Source organism: Homarus americanus, unplaced genomic scaffold, assembly GCF_018991925.1.
Source record: "Homarus americanus isolate GMGI-L3 unplaced genomic scaffold, GMGI_Hamer_2.0 scaffold37032, whole genome shotgun sequence".
Classification (NCBI taxonomy): Eukaryota; Metazoa; Arthropoda; class Malacostraca; order Decapoda; family Nephropidae; genus Homarus; species Homarus americanus.
In genome coordinates, this window is record NW_024731852.1 from 7,620,632 (window position 1) to 7,637,179 (window position 16,548).

At 41.4% G+C, this 16,548-nt stretch overlaps 1 long non-coding RNA gene across 1 annotated transcript; it reads right to left on the bottom strand.

Moving 5' to 3' along the window:
* Positions 1 to 1,381: 1,381 nt before the first annotated feature.
* On the bottom strand, positions 1,382 to 15,216 carry LOC121868007. Its single transcript, XR_006089282.1, has 3 exons — positions 14,916 to 15,216; positions 13,431 to 13,492; positions 1,382 to 1,492 (listed from the first exon to the last, which is right to left on the bottom strand). It is a non-coding gene; the product is annotated as an uncharacterized LOC121868007 (long non-coding RNA).
* Between the last annotated feature and the right edge of the window lie 1,332 nt (positions 15,217 to 16,548).

Genomic DNA, 16,548 nt, shown 5'->3' on the forward strand with positions numbered 1-16,548 from the left:
ATTACTAATAGCGATTTCGAGCGCAACTCACAAAACAAGAGAACAACAGCATTAATAGTTAATGTCTGTCTCGATCTGTCTGGTTATCTCTGTGTGTCTGTCTGCCTGCCTGTCTGTCTGTCTGCCTGCCTGTCTGTCTGTCTGCCTGTCTGTTAATGTGTCTTTTATTATTACGTATATAAGCGCGTACACAAACTTTGAGAGAGAGAGAGAGAGAGAGAGAGAGACATGTTCACAGACAGACAGACAGACAGACAGACAGACAGACAGATAGACAGAACGACAGCCTCAAACAATCCATCAGGTGGCACTATGACCATCACGGCAAACACACATTGAAAATACCCCTCCCCCCCTCCTCCATCCCCTACTACATTCTCCTCCCCTTACCCCTCCTTTCCCTTCCCTCTCGTTCTCTCCCTGTCCTCCCTTCCCTGTCAAACCACTTTTCCTTTCCTCTCCTCCCTCCTTCCCCCCTCCCGTCTCCCCACCACAGAAGGAATCTATCGCCACAGACCTGCAGTAAGTGGTTCTTGGCGCCCTCCTTCCCTCCCTCCCTCCACCACAAACAAAAACATTAACTGGCAACATCACACAATCTTGTCAAGCTTTCTTTTCTTTTTTTTTGTTCCATACCCAAAGTGAAAGAGCTGTATGAATCAGTGTCAAGGAATAACCCAAGAAGATCGGACAACTCGTGAACTGCTCTGGCTAACTGTTATCTAGGAAAACAACAGCATATAATCGAGGTCCTGAATTATTGCAGGGTAGGCAGAGATAAATGGAGTCAAGAGAAATACTCAATTTCACCTCTCTAGAAATCGAACCAGAGAAAATTCGCTTGTGAGACGAGTATACAGACCGCTACGCCACAGGTAGGACATATAATTATATATATATATACTTACATATTTATACATAATATATACACACACACACACATAAGTAAACACACACACACACAAACACACAAGAAATTTAATCAAGTTTGTTGCTAAAGGGAGAAGGATAAATTAGAAAGAAAAAAAAAGTCTCGTGTTTTTTCCTGCAACTTTATAAGCGACATCTTAGTTGTGTACACTGAGGGATTCACCAGTACGACGCTTGTGCTTGTAGACCTATAGAAACACCCTTATATAGTATGTACTTGTGCTTGTAAGCCTATTGAAAAAAAAATTATATATATATATATATATATATATATATATATATATATATATATATATATATATATATATATATATATATATATATATATATATATTTGTTCTTGTAGTTATATAAAGTTACTTGTACTTAACCTCGATCTCTGAAAAAAAGACAAACAAAAATTTTCTTCGTATTCTTTAGATATTACGAAACAGAGAATAATTCACAATACCTCTATTTCCCCCGTCGTTCCCTTGGTCCATCATAATTCCATTTCCCCCGGCGGGCAGAAGGCTGAGGTGTACGAAGCTGGCGAGTTGGTCTCATCTGTCACAGGCAGGACCTAGAAAAAACCTCCAATTTAATGTGGTATTTTATGGGCTTCGAACGTTTCTCTGTCTCTGTCTGTCTCTCTCACGTCACAGAAATACTCACTGAGAAATGTATGTATATACTGATACACACAGAGACACACGTATATGCGTATATTATGACAAACACACACACACACACACACACACACACTCAAAAAAGCTGACACAAATAAAATTTTGCGTAGACAAGGCCACTGTGACACACAGACATACTCAGACATACAGCACAGATGCAAGCCACACACACACACACACTACTACTACTACTACTACTACTTTGCTGTGACTCGGAATCGAATATGATGATCATCCAGCTATGATATACGAATTATTAAGGATGTCACCTTCGTTGGTGAGATCTGAGGTGACTCGAGGGGCCGATACGGGACCGGCAGGGTCGTCCACAGATGTTGCACGTGTGGGGGGCTACATCTAGTGCGGGAGGGGCGGCGGCAATGTCTTTCCAGCGCTGGCGCTTGCCTGCCTTGGTATGTAGTCGGGCTAACTTGTAAGCATTGACACCTTCTCGTGTGGTGCTCCTCCAAGCGCTACGGTGTGGAGTGATCGTCTCCCAGGTGAGGGGGTCCATTTAGCACTTTTTCAGGTTTGTCTTTAAACTATTCTTATACCTTCTCAGTTGCCCGCCTGCATTAAGTTTACCATTCGTTAGGTGACTGTAAAGTAGCTGCTTTGGCAGTCTACTGTAGTCCATGCGGGTAACATGGCCAGTCCAGCGTAGTTGTTAATGGATAACGGTAGCCTCGATGCTCCTACAGTTGGTACTTGTACTTGTAGTATGTGTACCTGTCTGTCCCTACACTTGTAGTATGTGTACCTGTCTGTCCCTGCACTTGTATGTTTACCGGTAACCTGTATCTCTACCTGTACCTATATCTACCTGTATCATTACCTGTACATATACCTATGTCTTTACCCGTAACTCTATCTGTACCTGTACCTGGTGTATGATAATGACTAAAAGAGACAATGGGTGGTCCTGGTCCAGGTTTTATTGATGGTACAGAGAGTTGAAAAAATAGTGATAATCTTTCATTGAGTGAGCGTGAAGAATGTGTGGGATGCTGTTAATGAATGTTGGATGACGAATGATGGAGGTGGTGTGGGGGGGTGGTGATGGTGATATGGATGGTGATAGTATTGATGGTGATGGTTGTGATGGCGATAGTGGTGATGGTGTGGAGGGTAGTGGTGATGGTGGTGATAATATTGATGGTAGTAATGGTGGTGGTGATGGTGGTGGTGATGGTGGTGATCACATACAGTTCCCCCTTGAGCACTATAGTGAAGGACGAGTTATAGAAACACTAGCTCGACCTCAAGTACTAGTCAAGGGTAAGCCTTAGAAATGCAGGGCCACCCTTGAGCACTAGTCAATTGGAGTGTTTTGATTAAAGTGTAACTTGAGAGCTCTTAGGATGAATACAAGGTGTAGTGTATAATAAGGGCTCTCTCTCTCTCTCTCTCTCTCTCTCTCTCTCTCTCTCTCTCTCTCTCTCTGTATTAAGTCCTCGTCACCTGTGTTTAATATAAATTAGAATAAGACTTTTTTCTCAATATCTTATTAAACATTTCTTGAGTGATTAAATTTGGAACTTATTGTTAATTAGTTTGTTTCATAAAGCTTTGTGAGTTATCTGTATAAAGCAGTCAAGACCTCTGTTGAACCCTGATAATAGTGTGTGTGTGTGTGTCTGTGTGTGTGTGTGTGTGTGTGTGTGTGTGTGTGTGTACGGTAGCAGCGACAGGTTGACTCTAATCACGTTGTCAGGTGATGTATGAAAGCCGCGTGAGGACTTGATAACATGACATGACACAAATGGGCCCCTGAGAGCAGTTGGGCCCTTGAGAGCGGTTAGGCCCCTGAGAGCGGTTGGACCCTTAACAGCTGCCTCTTTAAAGTACCCGGATATGATCACGAGCTTCATGTAATAAATATGACCCCAACAAATAAATAAGAAGTTAAGTGTGTACATTTAATTACCCATTTTTATATCTGAGATTGAAAAGGATACAAATCATTTGGTAGTTAGTATACACTCACGCACACGCACACACACGCACACACACACACACACGCACACACACACGCACACACACACACACACACACACGCACACACACTAGTTGGTAAATATTGCCCTGGTTTATGATAACACTTGCCCTCTATCTCCAGGGATTACATCTCCTCCCGGGATATTATACTTGATTATGATCACTTAACCCCTAGAGCATGATGACCCCTTGAGTATGATGATTTAACCCATTGGGAATGATGACTTAACCCCTTGAGAAGGATAACTTAACCCCTTGATTACGCTGACTTAACCATCAAAGTCCAATGTTATCTTACTCAAGGGCATAAGTCATCGTATTACGAGGATTAGGACAACTTGCTTTAAGGATTTGTCATTTACACGTCACGGGTTAAAATATTATACACAATAAGCAAATTCATTATCCTCAAAGATTCTGGAGTTAAATATTTTCCCCTAACTGGTGATAAGAAAATGCTTCCACATATAGATGAGTCTCTAATTTCGAGGCCATTTCATAACACCTCTACGAGCTGTACCTGAACTAGAGTAATTAGATGAATTCTTACCAATGAAACTTTACGAATCTTGTAGGTTACGTGAGCTATTTAGATATGTCCTCTTTTCTTCAGTTAAGTTTAGTAATTTAACGCATGAATCTTTGAGAATACATTATTACGTCTATACTTAAGTTATGTAATTAGAAGCGTTCTCACATCTCAAGATAAGGTTGGAAAGTTTAACGTATGAACCGCCATGCATCAGTGTCAGCAGGATATCACTGGTTATCGTTCACCTCAGTAATCTTCGTCACTTTACGATAATGAACAAGTTTTACATCACTTGAAATTGTAGGATATTATCGTAAGTGGATAATACTACGCGATACACAGCGACACACACGAGCGCTAACTTACATTACATTCTCAAAGCCTCGTGCGTTTATTTGTCCTCATTATTGGAGATTAACAAACGCTTCTAAGTGATCCATTTAATCTAATATACGGAAATAAGATCCAAAATAACACTGACATTACACTCAGACTCTACCTTATCTAGCTACGTTCTCATGATCTTAGTTAGGAGAGAAAATTAAAAGTTAACATATTTGAGAGTCTGGGTCCAGTTAGGATATGTCCTTGGACGCACCACTCTCGCCCGGGCTTTACGACCTCGCATACGTTCGCCGGGATAGTAAACACCAGACTCTCCCAATACATAACTTCATGAACGCGCTGTGGATCTCCAGTGGATATCTAAGCTACGGGGATGTTATATATTTCTAAACTACAACGTATCTATATTTCTAAACCACGAGAACGTATTCATATATTCCCGAACTATAGATCATTTGTCTATATCCACCAAATGGAGCGTTCGCATCGCCCTCTTTAAAAACTCGACGTAGATAAATCTGCAAATAGGATTGAGAGATATCTACCATAAAATACTACACCGTCTGTTTAAAAGATTAACACGAGCTGTAAAAATAGATCCACTGGAATATTGCTATGAACTAAACTTTCCTAACTCCATCAAGCAATGTCATAGTGTTTTGGATACGTTTCTCTCTAAAACATTCGCTCAGAGTCCTACGAGGTACTAAAAGAGACTGAACAGAGGATTTTTTTTTATTAATAAGAGACATGATTATAGAGGACGCCAATCTATTGTTTTAATTTGTGATTTGATTATAGATATTGTCTCTCTGTTTCTACCTCTTTTCTTCTCTTACTTATACACGGGCATACACACTATTTTTCTCTTTCTTCCACTACACACAATTCTCTTCTCTCTCTACTCTTTGCTGTTTTTCTGTCCTTATGCCACTCTAATAGTCTTTATGTCTCTTTTTGCAGGTCCTATTTCTACTCTTTCTGTCTCTCTTGATTTGCTTAACCTCTTTACCATTTTATCTTTATTTGTATGAGTCTCTTCTTCCCACTTGCCGTTCTATCGTCTCAAGTATTTTATTTGTCTACTACTATACTACTACTACTACATTACTATCACTACTTTGGCTGTCACGCAGAATGTAGACGACATCCAGCGCGATACAATGATATGAGTTATTATGATGTCACCAATTGGTGACTCTAGAGAGACCGATACGGGACCTACAGTCGTCCACAGATGTTGCACGTGTGGAGGGCCATTAGTGCGGAGGGTCGGCGGCAGCGTCTTTCCGGCGTTGGCGCTTGTCTGCCCGGCATGCAGTCGGGCTAACCTGAAAGTTCTATATATATATGCGGCAGTCAACAGGCTCTCCAGCGTCGTCTGCCATCACAGTATACTAACCATGCCAGGATTTCGACACAGATTCCAGTGATTGACGCAAATATTGATAGTTTGTTTACATATTGTGTATCATACGAGCCGCGAGGTTCTCTTTACTGTAGAACTTGTGGGATGATAATTTATTTTTCTCATATTTTTTGCGGTTGTAAATTTGTTTTTCTCTCTCTTTCTGCATTCATTTATCTCTCTCTCTCTCTCTCTCTTTCTGTCTGGCTGAATCTCAAAATCATCTTTCTTTCCTCTCCCAATATCTTTTTTCTCTTAGTATCTTTATTATTTATCTGTCTCTCTCTCGATATCTTTTACTCTCTATCTCTATCTTTTCCCCATGTCTCCCTATCTCCCTCCCTCCCATATCTGATCTCTCCCACATCGTCACGTAATACCTGGGATCTTGACACAGATTCCTATAGATCGCCGTAACATTAAGAAGTGTTACCAACGTGAGGCAGTGGAAGTCAGGGGATCGACAGTTTCCCAAAACAAACAGTGACGCAGATGATGTTTGTGTGTTTGGTGGAGTGTGTGTTTGTTGGTGGAGTGTGTGTTTTATTGGTGGAGTGTGTGTTTGTTGGAGGTGTTGTTGGGTTGTGCTTCCTTCCTGTTGTTATTCACCTATTCCTTTCCTCCTGTTGTTTTCTCTCTCATTTTATCTCTCTTCTCCCTCCTCCTCCTGCTACCACCACCACCATCTCTCTCTTATTCCTTCCTCTCCTTCTTCTCCCTCATCTACTCCATCCTCCTCTTCCTCTCGGGTACTGAGGTGAAGAGGGAAGGAGGAGAAAGAGGAGGGGGGGATGAAGAGGGCCGGGGGAAAGCAGGTCGTAGTTCATCCTGTGGTGAAGTATGAGCAACATGATGTATATATAACCTCAGGGTGATGTACGTCCTGGGACAGAAAAAATGTCTCAGCTGTTTTTGGTTAAGGCTATCTCGCTTGTCTCTCCTTTCCACTATATGTCTTTATTTATGTCTCTCTCTCTCTCTCTCTCTCTCTCTCTCTCTCTCTCTCTCTCTCTCTCTCTATTTATTTATCTATGCTAGTATATTCGTTTATATTTCTATCTATCCATCAACAGGTATGTCTATATTCTTCATAAATCTCATTCAATAGACTATGTAAGCCTATCAAAGACCATCTAAGACCATCTAAGACTATGTAACACTATTTATGCCTATGTAAGCCTATTTAAGACCATTTAAGACCATCTAAGACCAACGAAGACCATCTAAGACCATCTAAGACTATGTAACACTATTTAAGCCGATGTAAGCCTATTTAAGACCATTTAAGCCGATGTAAGCCTATTTAAGACCATTTAAGACCATCTAAGACTATTGAAGACCATCTAAGACCATCTAAGACTATCTCCTGGTTCCATCCATCAACTTTACTAGGAGCAATAACCATATACACAACACCTGTCTCGTCCTCCCTCCCTCCAGGTGACAGATGGCCCATCAACTCATCAACCCAACAGGTGTCGAGCTCACACAATTTCCATCAAACCTGTCGAGACTCTATCAATTCCGTCTGTCAGTTGTGTTTGTGTGTGGGGGGGAGGGGGAAGGAAGAGGAGGGGAGGAGGAGGAGGAGGTAGGGCGGGCAAGAGAGAGAGAGAGAGAGGGAGAGAGAGAGAGGGAGAGAGAGAGAGAGAGAGAGAGAGAGAGAGGGAGGGGAGAGAGAGAGAGGCGGACGGGCGGATTGATCGATCAACTGGGGGGCTGATGAAAAGGATTTACTATTGAGGCACTAAGATGTGTCAGATAAGCTGGGTGGATTTGTGTGAAGGGGAGGGGTGAGAGGTGAGGAAGGAAGAGGGTATGGGGAGAAGGGGGTAAATGTAGGTGGGGGAGAGGGGGAGAGAGAGAGAGAGGGGGGGTAGGGAAGGAGAAGGGTGGTAGAGAGGGAGGGGAGGAGGAGGGAGGGAGGGGAGTGGAGAGAGGGAGGGAGGAGGGAGGGAGGGAGGGAGGCAGGATGGGGAAATGGAAAGGGCTAGGGAAGGAGGGAGAGAGGGAGGGAGGGAGGGAGGCAGGATGGGAAGGAGAAGGGTCAGGAAGGAAGGAATGAGAGATAGATAAAAAACAAGAGAGAAAGATAGAGGGAAAGGTAGGATAAGAGCCAATGGAAGTTAAAATAAAGAAGAGAAGAAAGAGAAGAGGGAGATAAAAAGAGTTGGAGAAGAGAAAAACAAAGAGAAAGGGAAAGCAAAAAGAGAACAAGAATGAGAAACTGAGTACAAGGAGAAGTAGATGAAGGAGGAGAAGGAGAAGGAGAAGGAGGAGAAGGAAGAGAAAGAGGAAGAGACGGAGGAGGAGAAGAAGGGGAGGAAGAGGAGAACGTATGAAGGGAATGAGGGAGGGAAGAAGGGGAAGCATTATTGTGAGAGCGTAGATGTAGGAAGACGAATAGGAGAGAGGAGAGAGGAGAGAGGGATTAGGGATTACTGGTTAGGTCCAGAAGTGAGGGAAGGAGGAGAGTGAAGGATGGAAGGAAGGAGAGACGGTGAAGAAGGGAGGAAGGAAAGAAGAAAGGAAGATAGGATGGAAGGAAGAAGGGAAGGAGAAATGGAGTGAGGAAAGGAGGAGAGGGTGGAGAGGAAGGGGGGAAGGAGATAGGAAGGAAGGAAGGAAGGAAGGAAGGAAGGAAGGCAGGAAGGAAAGAAATGGAGTGAGGAAAGGAGGAGAGGGTGGAGAGGAAGGGGGGAAGGAGATAGGAAGGAAGGAAGGAAGGAAGGAAGGAAGGAAGGCAGGAAGGAAAGAAAAAGAATGAAGAAGTACAGAAAAAACTAGGAAGGAGAAAGGGGAAGGAAGAAAGGAGGGAAGAGACGGAAGAAAATAAGAAGGAAAGAAGAATTGAGGATGGAGGAAAATGGAGGAGAGAGGAGGAGGAAGAGGACACATGACAGACAGACAGACACGTACAACATTAAATCTCCAAATGTAAACAATAAACCTTCAAGAAAGTAAACAGTAAACAACCTACAAACCAAAACAACAACAAATCAAAACAGGCGGAGAGAGAGAGAGAGAGAGAGAGAGAGAGAGAGAGAGAGAGGAGGAGAGAGAGAGGAGAGAGAGGAGAGTTCCTATTGTTCCCGCCATATTTTTTTTTTTTTTACCCAAACCTGGTGGGGACGGACGAACGGACGGACGGACGGACGGATGGATGGATTGACGGATCGACAGACTGACGGTCGTTTCCCCTCCCCTCGCCTTGATTTCCCTCCCTTGTATACATTTGTTTATGTATTGCGCTCCTCTGACTCCATTTCCCCTGTCGAACTTTCCTGGAGATGACGTCATCAGGTTTACCTTGTGTTGAAGGGGGGGGAATGGAAAGAGGGGGGAAGGGGGAAGAGGGGGCGGAGGGAGGATGGGGGATGAATGGAAGGAGGGAGGAGGGAGGGAGGAAGGGGAAGCGAAGAAAGGGGGGGAGGAGGAGGAGGGGAAGGAGGAGGGAAGGAAAGAAGAGAGGGAGGAGAAGGGGGGGGAGGAAGAGAAAGAGAGAGGAAGGAAGAGAGGAAGAAAGGAGGGAAAAGAAGGAAAAAGAGATTAAGGAGGAAGAGAAAAAAGAGACAGAAGAAGGGGAGGAAGGGAAGAAGTGAAGGAAGGGAGATAGGGGAAGGAGAAGAAAGGGAATAAAAAAAAAGGAAGTGAGGTGGTAATAAAAAGAGTGGAAATAAGGAAGGAGGGGGGGAGGGAGGGAGGAGGAGGAGGATGAAGGAAAATGAGGGCAGGAAGGAGAGAGAGAGGGAGGGAAGGAGGGGGGAGGGAGGGAAGGAGGGGGGAGGGAGGGAAGGAGGGTGATTATCAGGTGATCTGCAGGTATAATTGGGTCGCTTCGTGCACCAGTTACCTCTTAACTACCCTGCCTCAGCACCGCCTGTCGCTACCTTACTACAGGATAAGAGGGACTATTGTGTTTTACTGAAATAATGGTGGCTTGTTTCTGTTTTGTTGTGGGTGTGTGTTTTAATTAATAATGGTTGTGTGTGTTTGTTTGTTTGTCAGCGTTTTAGTTAGATAATGACCCGAGTGTTTGAATTAGTCATTTGCCGTATGTTTTTTTTTTGTACCTTTGTTAGTTAATGGACTGGTGTTTGTTTTTAAAAGTGTATAAAATGACCACACTGTACCACTATATCGTAATTACCTTCGAATGTGACGTTGGTCCTCCCCGCTCACGCACTAGTAAGGAACTGACTGCTGGGGCGAGTTTTGATCTGCTTATATACCTACCTTCCTGCAGCTTTCCACCAATCACAGAGCGACTGGCACGGTTTAAATTAGCCTATGGTGATACAGGAATCACAGGTTTACCTTCTTCTAGCTTCATGACTGGAGAAGTCCGGAATGATGTCATAATGATTTGGTTTTTAGTAGCGTTTAAGCGAAACTAAAATCGAAAATACAAAATCGAATTAATAATATTCTAGGAAAAAAACAAATAAATAAATAGAATCATATTAAATACGATACAATATGGAACAAAATTTAAACTCAGAAATAATTAAAATATGTAATACTCAAATAAGTAGAAAAAAGTGAAAAAATAAACAAAACAACGAAAGTAAATAAAATAATATCCCAACACTGCCACATCATCTCTCCCTGGAAGGACACACCATCCGTCAACACGACCCGACGCGTCCCACAGCGCTCGATGAAACTTTTATTTTTCATTTTGTTGTACGACCTAAATAATTGACTGTGGCTGAACAAAAAACAGGAAATATTTAGCCAGTCTTCTCCACAATAGACCGAGGAGTAACTGGTGTGTTGATTTTACCCCTCCCATACCTCTAGAGTCTAGATGATGACTACCACTACTACTATTACTACTACCACTACTACTACTACTAATGACAATATTAATGACGAAATTAATCTTTATTCCTTTTACTATCTTATCTTTTTTTTCACCTTTTTCCTTTCTCTCGCGTTATCCCTTTTTCTTAAGTCATCTCCGTCGCTCTCCTTCTCCCCCTCTTTTTTCATATCTCCCCCTGTCTCTTCCTCCTTCTCTCTTCCCCTCCTTCTACCCTATCTCTATATCTCTCCCTCTCTCTTCCTCTTTTTATCCCTCTCTATCTCTCTCTCCTTCGTTCTAGTTCTCCCTTTCTCTATACCCCCCTCCCTCCCCGTATCCCGAGCCATACCAGTAACTAATACGATCAACCTAATTTATTTCATTTAAAAATTCCTCTTAATTATTTTTTTTACCAAGATAATTTTACAAAGATTATTATCAATTGTGAAAATTTTGGACTTAGCTGTACAACACGGCCCCGACCACTGATGTACACTTATGTTAAATTGTACTTTTTTCCCATAACTGTACTGTGTCATTCCATCACTATATGATTGTAAACTGTATCCCTATATTACCCCGTATCACCCCTCTATTGTATTATTCAACTTATTATTACTGTATGACTGTATGGGACGCGAGTGTATGTGTTTAACAAGTATTTTATATGTACAGTATGTTTTCATATATGACTTTAGCATCTGATTGTTGACGTGTATGTTTGTTTATAAATATCTGTACCTGTTTGTTTACGTTTCCACTTGTAATATTCAGGTATATCAGGAATTCAATCCTCTACACACAAACACGCAGCTATAATCCACAAGGTGTAGGAACATACTGGTTCATTATTCACACACTTTTTTGTACATATTATAGAGTCTGTGTTGACACGACTCACCTTAATCAAGCGTTAAGTTAATATTACACACACACACGTTACCATAACTCACGTACACAGTAGAGGCCTTTGACACACACCCACACACATACATAGACCCGTCGCCATAACTCACGTACATAGTAGAGGTCTTTGACGCACACACATACATACGGAAATCCGGCTGAAGGAAGAGACCAAAGGAATAGCAGCATGACGCTCAGGGAAGACCGGCGATGAGAGCCTCCTAGGGTGGACAGCCCCCAGGAACCTAACTACCTGGACGACGTGACGTAGGGGAGTATTTTTTGTCACCTTTATATAAATTTTATGAAAGTTTTATTAGTTTTGAAATATTTTGGATAATTAAATCGGTTTGTTTTTTATATTTAAATTTTTTTTTATAATCCTGACGTATATTTTTTGTATAAGTTGTAAAATTAACGGAATATTCTCGGGTGTTTGTGTCCTTGGCGAACATTCTTGGAATAGGTCTGAGGTTTTGTAGAAAATTATCAGAGATATTTTTTAATACTTTTGAAGTTGTCTAAAAAATACTGAATAAAAAAAGTATCAAAATAAACAGTCAAGAAAACGGGATCGAACTTACGACCTTAAAGAACAGGGGGCGAGTACTGTATCCACTTAGCCACTCAGGTCAAATGAAAAATAAACACTGCCAAGGGATAAATTATTGATTTTTTCGTCGCTCAGTTTTAAGGAGGATTTTTTTTTTGTTGAACAGTTAGAAATAAATAAGTTTCTTCTCTATTTTGGGGTGAAATAATTAAAGATTTTCATCATAATATTGTGAGAAAATGTCAGTAAACGGGATATATGATTAGACGTATTGAGGAATTAATTATTTCTTTTAATGAACCTTTGTCCGTAAATTCCTTCAACAGTCAGACGAGGAACACGCGACGGACTGTACGGACGCCACGGACGCTACGGACGCCACGGACGCCACGGACGCTACGGACGCCACGGACGCCACGGACGCCACGGACGCTACGGACGCTACGGACGCCACGGACATGACTCGCTTGATTTTCTGTAATTCAGTGAACCCATTTGAGAGATAATTGTTGTGGATGACGTAATGGTGGTGTGGGGACATTGTTAGGGGGGGGGGTAATGACCACCTGTCCATGGTGCTTCACTACCCTTCACCATACATACTGTACATACATACATACATACATACATACATACACATACATACTTACATACATACATACATACATACGTACATACATACAGTACATACATACATGCATATACATACATACAGTACATAGTCTGAGTAAATCCCTGACCTACAGTATATAACCTCCTCAAGTAAGTATTTTTGAATTATTCTGTACATGAACATAAAAATACCATAATGGAAATGGCCATTCCATCTGTTCAACAAAATTTCTTTTACCAAGTCCACCATTGTCGCTGGCTGCCAACTCGATAAAAAATCGCTGAAGAGCTGATGGAAAATGGAACTCACAGTCACAGCAATCGAAAACATCAATTCTGTCAGCTGCGAGTGACAAAGAAATCTTCCGGACCTTGGCCAAAACTTGCAGACTTATTCCCCCGCGACAAATGTAGGTCCACCCGGAGTTTCTTTTAGTTCCCCCTTACAGGATGGAGAGTAAATAGAAAATGATGATAATGGTAAAAGTTAAATCGCCTTGTTTGTTAATATTATCATCCCCAGTAGTTTTGTTTCATAATATTGTTTAGATGTGAAAATACTTGATGAAAAAAGACATAGTATGAGATAGTGGAAGACGATAACACTACCACTGCCTAGGTGAGTCAGTAATGAACATATTAATACTATTATAAAACACTGAGAGCTTTACCTGAACAACGACTCCTGCTGTTACGGTCATGTTTCAGAGAAGAAAATCCTGTCGTGTTTCTCCTGAAATTTGAAGAAAACAACGATTAACTTTCTCTGTCTCTCACTTCTCATCAATTAATTATCAACACTGTGCTTATTACCATCACTTAACACTTAAATATATACGAAAATATATCAAATTATTAAAAAAAAAATTATTACTCTATTAATTTCTTCCTCTATCTCTCTCTCTTCTCTTCTGTCATTTTCCTGTCTTGGCATAATATATTAATCACCATTTTCCTCATTACATTATTTATTCTCTTCTCCGTCCATCATTCTCCTCCTCTTCTGACATTCTATCGTCATGGGGGAAAAAAAATATTAATCACCATTTTCCTTATTAGTCTTTATTCTCTTCCTCCTCTCCCTCTTCCTCTCCCTTCCTGCCTCTGGTTTATCAGGGTTTTGCTTCTCCTCAGTGTTGACATTGCGAAATATTCTTAATTAGGGGATTACTGTCACCTGAGAACGAGTTTTTCGCCTGTTTCTTCAAGTCGGAAATATAATAATAGGAGGTGGGAGGACCAGGAGGGACAACACGGTGTAAAATGTCTTTATCTGCTGTTGCACACACACTCTCTCTCTCTCTCTCTCTCTCTCTCTCTCTCTCTCTCTCTCTCTCTCTCTCTCTCATACACACACACACACACACACTCTTACAGACATAAACGCACTTTAAAACATGCAGACACACGCACACATTCGCTTTATATATCCTACACATTGATTTTGTTAGCTCCTGACAATATTTGAGCCAGTGTGAATAACAACAACAACAACAAAAATAATAACGATATATAAAACAATAAAAAAGAACAAAACTATAACAACAACAATAACTACAACATCAACAACTAAAACAATAAAAAGCAAAAACAAAAACAACAATTAAAACAATAAAACAACAAAAATAATATTAAAAACAAGAGCAACAGTAACTACAACAACAAAAACAATAACAAAAATTAATTAATAAAAAGAACAAAAACAATAACAACAACAATAACTACATCAACAACAACTACTAAAATATATTAAAAAACAATAACAAAAATAACTACAAGAACAAATACAATAACAACTACAACAACAAGAAAAACAACAATAACATCTACAACTACAACAACTCTAACAACAACAGCAACAACGCAACTCTAGGAAATCAGTGAAGAAAATAAGCACGAGTTTACACCATCAAGTGGAAGAAAATACGTCCCATGAACAAACTTTTACGTCTTTAAACATCAACAACACCAGTATCTCTCTCTCTCTCTCTCTCTCTCTCTCTGCCTCTATCTCTATTTATGTTTCTATCAGTCTCTAATTTCCACCTTCTTCTCTCTCTAATTATGTTTTTGTCACTCTCTATCTTTAACTCTCTCTTTCTGTTTGTCTGTCTCTCTCTCTCTCTCCGTCTTTATCTCTCTCCCTCAACACGTACGCGAGTAACTGCAGGCAAGGACCACCATCAAGCCGAGGCACCGTCCACCACGTACAATCTACTTTTCACTCTTCTTCCCGTCGTCGACAGCGGCTGTGTCTGAGTGCCTGGCACCCACGTCTGGCACCCCCCCTCCCCTCCAGAGGAGTGCCTGGTGGTGGTAGTGGTAGAGTAAGTCGTCAGTATCCCGCCGGACTCGACAGCAAGAGGAGGGTCGAGCGCGCTCTCCCGTTCCAGGCTGGATCACTGAACTCACTCCGGCGTGGACCTCAATGTTTACCTTTCACCACCGCCAATGACAGACGTTGTTTCCCTTATCTCTAACGGGATCACTAACCGAGTGGATTAGTTCTACCTGTATACAAATAGACCAGGAAATATTCTTAAACGATGGAATTCTTTATGAAAACTAACCGTCAATTTGTCCCTTTACTGTAAATCAGATATAATTATTTTTTTTTCTTTTTGGCTAATATGACCAAAAGGCACAAATGTCATTAGCCAGAAACTGTTATAGACCTGTCGCGGTAACAAAAGTTTTATTCGACGCAAAAATCTGGAAGTGTGATGAGCTGAGCATGGGTGTGCTGCCTCCGGTCTGTCTCCCGCCACCCATGACAACGTAAACAGAGTCCAGCGGGGGAACTGGAAAAGAAAGGAAGGAAGGAGGGAAGGAAGGAAGGAGTCCTGTTCTTGGCCGTCGGTGGCGCGGTTTCAGGAACATTTGGGATATATTGTTAAGTTTCCAGATAGTCTGTAGGTCTCCAAACGACTTCTCTGATAAGTTACTCTATAGGAATTATAATAAGTCATCCAAGAGCCTCCAAAAGCTCTCCAGGGGGCCTGCAGAAGCTCACCAGAGGGCCTCCAGAAGGTCTCCAAAGGATCCTCGGGTCTTTAAAAGGCTCCTTAACAATCACCCAGACGTTTCTAATTTAAAAAAAAGACATCCAGAAATCCCCCAAAAGCCTACATCAGGTTCCCCTAAAAGCCCTCCACCTAAGCTGTTGGAGGGAGGGCGGACCTTCAGAGAGAGAGACACACACACAAAACTCCAAGCATCGTCAAGGAGATAATAATACACGTCTCCAAATAGGGTTTTGCTGGCAGTAGAGGAAGATAACATGACGTTGAGGAGACGGTGTTTGCAGGCCTGGACGGTGGTGATGGCTCTCTTCTTGCAAGGTAAAGTGCTCCTTCGATTGTTTTGGGGGGTCATTCTTCTTGCGGTTTCTTTTATCTTCAGGCGTGTGGAAGGATTACCTCGTCCACCTCTCGGATATGATTATTTTCTCCACGAACATCTGCAGTTGTTTCTGCTGATTGCATTGACGTCATTACCCTGAGTTTATCTGTGTGTTTGTTGTTCACTCTCTCGTTCCTTCCTTTAGTATTGCTTACGAAAAATTCTGTTATACAAAAATACCATCTAGAATTTATTAATTATTTTTTCATTGTCTGTTCGATAAGGTTAGATAAGGTTAGATTAGGTTAGGTTAAATGCTCATTATTATCAGTTACATTATATTAATTATATATACCTTATCACTTTTTATATAATTAGTATTTGTATTTTTGTTTAGTTAATTATCCAAAGATTTATGGATCATTGTTTACTATAGGTTCCAAGATA